Raw genomic sequence first — 3,159 nt, 5'->3', positions numbered from 1 at the left:
GGTTAAGCGTTTATTTTGTCAGGCTTGACTCATTGCAGTCCTTTGTCAGCACTCAGCGACTTGTTTTCAGTCTTATACTCTAGTAGCAGAGAGTAGTTAAGCAGTCTTACCCGGCGCGCCATTCCCTCCTTGCGCATTCGTTTCACTTTCTCAGATATCAGAGCTGAGGAGCTAACCACATACCAGCTAACCGGGTAAATTTTTAACGGGTGATACTCGTAAAATATCTGTTCCAACTCGGCGCGCGTCCTGGTAGGTTCTTCTTTTGATTGGTCGGCGTCGACTGTAAGCCTTCCTTGCGGTGGCTTTCACAACGCGTCCCCATTCTCCAACTCCTGCTGCTAGAGAGAGAGACTCCCAAGTTATAATATAACTTCAAGACTCTCGGAGTCTGTTGTCGATATCTATGTATAATATAATTATGGTATATAACTTATATACCATAATTATATTATACATAGATATCGACAACAGACTCCGAGAGTCTTGAAGTTCTGTTACCACCGCCCCTGGTGCAACCCCTTACGGGTTAACGATGAGGAGACAGGGACTTCCAGGGACGGTCATGGCCTGCTACATGCAACTCGTAGGAGTATGCAATGTTCCTGTAACGTCACTGTAGACCACTCCTCTGTCGTTGTTTTGAGTGTCCGATCCAAAAAACCAAATCCTAGGGTACACGAGACATGGAAGCCTGTGAGCGTGTTAGAGTCTGTTAAGTGTTAGAGCTTTTAACCAACTCAACAACATTTGGAAGAATAAGAACATAAGCATTAACAACAAAGTGCGAATCTACATCGCAGCTGTTCTTACCATTCTGACCTATGGATGTGAGATATGGAACACGACTCAAGTGCAGACAAGAAGATTGGAGTCTTTCCATCAGTACTGCTTAAGAAGAATCCTGAGAGTGAGGTGGTTCCATCGAGTAAGTAATGAGGATGTTTTAAGAAGGGCATCAATAACTGCCCTTGCTGACATAATAACAACAAAACGGCTGCGTTGGTTTGGACATGTCAGTAGAATGCCTGAAGATCGGTTGCCCAACTATTTACTTGAATGGAAACCCAAGCATGGGAAGAGATCAAGAGGCAGGCCTAGGAAGAGCTTAAATGATGTATTCATTGAGGATGCTGAGCAGAGATTGGATCGTAATGGACTCACGATTGATTGTATGAGAAGATTAGCTGCAGACCGAAAGGGATGGAGAAATGTTACCCGCCGAAGTTGTATAATACAAAGTAATGACGCAGTCGACGCAGACTAATCCTTTTGGATGGAGATCTCGCCATGTAACATGTATGTAAGTGTTAGAGTCCTAGGGCTACACAAGACGTCGTAGCCTCTGAGCGTGTTAAATCCTAGGGTTACACGAGACATGGTAGCCAGTGAGCGTGTAGACCGCTCCTCTATCGTTGTTTTGAGTGTCCGATCCAAAACCAAATCCTAGGGTACACGAGGCGTGGTAGCCTGTGAGCGTGTTAGAGTCTGTTAAGTGTTAGAGTCCTAGGGTTACACGAGACGTGGTAGCCGGTGAGCGTGTTAAATCCTAGGGTTACACGAGACATGGTAGCCTGTGAGCGTGTAGACCGCTCCTCTATCGTTGTTTTGTGTGTCCGATCCAAAACCAAATCCTAGGGTACACGAGGCGTGGTAGCCTTTGGACGTGTAAAATCCTGGGGTTACACGAGACATGGTAGCCTGTGAGCGTGTAGACCGCTCCTCTATCGTTGTTTTGTGTGTCCGATCCAAAACCAAATCCTAGGGTTACACGAGGCGTGGTAGCCTGTGAGCGTGTTAAATCCTAAGGTTACACGAGACGTGGTAGTCTGTCAGCGTGTAGACCGCTCCTCTATCGTTGTTTTGAGTGTCCGATCCAAAAACAAAATCCTAGGGTACACGAGGCGTGGTAGCCTGTGATCGTGTAAAATCCTGGGGTTACACGAGACATGGTAGCCTGTGAGCGTGTACAGTGTAGACCGCTCCTCTATCGTTGTTTTGAGTGTCCGATCCAAAACCAAATCCTAGGGTACACGAGACGTGGAAGCCTGTGAGCGTGTTAGAGTCTGTTAAGTGTTAGAGTCCTAGGGTTACACGAGACGTGGTAGCCTGTGAGCGTGTTAAATCCTAAGGTTACACGAGACTTGGTAGCCTGTGAGCGTGTTAAATCCTGGGGTTACACGAGACGTGGTAGTCTGTGAGCGCGTAGACCGCTCCTCTATCGTTGTTTTGAGTGTCCGATCCAAAACCAAATCCTGGGGTTACACGAGACATGGTAGCCTGTGAGCGTGTAGACCGCTCCTCTATTGTTGTTTTCAGCGTCCGATCCAAAACCAAATCCTGGGGTTACACGTCATGTGGGGGCCTGTGAGCGTGTTAGTTTCCTGCGGAAGGTGTTATTTGCCTGTGGGAAAAGCGGTGGGAAAAGCGGTTATGCTGCGGTTCTAAGGTTAGTAGAGGCTATTAGAGCCTTTCCTTGTTGTAGAGATGGCTAGTCCCTTCCTTTGCATAGGTTAGAAACACCCATGCACCTCCCGTTCGAGCCACCCACCCCACACCGCGTGGAGGTTCGGTGAGGTTTTTCGTGGGGCTATCCTGGTAGGTTATAAACCTACAAGTAAATTTGATCCCCTATATCATGCATGAGACAGCAAAACAAGTGTACTACTACAATGGTAATTGGCGCATTGCAGTAGCTTCTTTTAAAATTCGTTAATGAAATTTAATCTTTTTCAGCGTTTCCTGAACTGCAGCTATGCGTTGAACTGTCCATTGTTAATGAACTGATATGAGTGTCGATCGAGTTTATAAATAAAACTTCAAAAACATATTTACCTGTACTGGGGACCTCAGGCTATAATGTTCATAATATATAAACATAGAGCTTCGGCGGAATGACAGGCTGAGCGCCGCCCAGTAAAAACATATTTGTGTATGTATGCAATAACGGATGATGATTAATCACTCCACACTCGACTGTCACGTGACTTTTTAAACACTTTCTCTAGGTGGCTCTAAATGACTATTTGAAACCCTAATCTGATCGGATGACGATTAATCACTCTACACTCGACTGTCACGTGACTTTTTCAACCCGTTCTCTAGCTGGCCCTGAACGACTATTCGAAACCTTATTACTGGGCGGCGCTTTCACATAGC

This window comes from Bolinopsis microptera, chromosome 12 (assembly GCF_026151205.1).
Source record: "Bolinopsis microptera isolate Bmic1 chromosome 12, MBARI_Bmic_1.0, whole genome shotgun sequence".
Classification (NCBI taxonomy): Eukaryota; Metazoa; Ctenophora; class Tentaculata; order Lobata; family Bolinopsidae; genus Bolinopsis; species Bolinopsis microptera.
The sequence above is the reverse complement of the archived record's forward strand: the minus strand, read 5'-3'. Positions refer to the sequence as shown.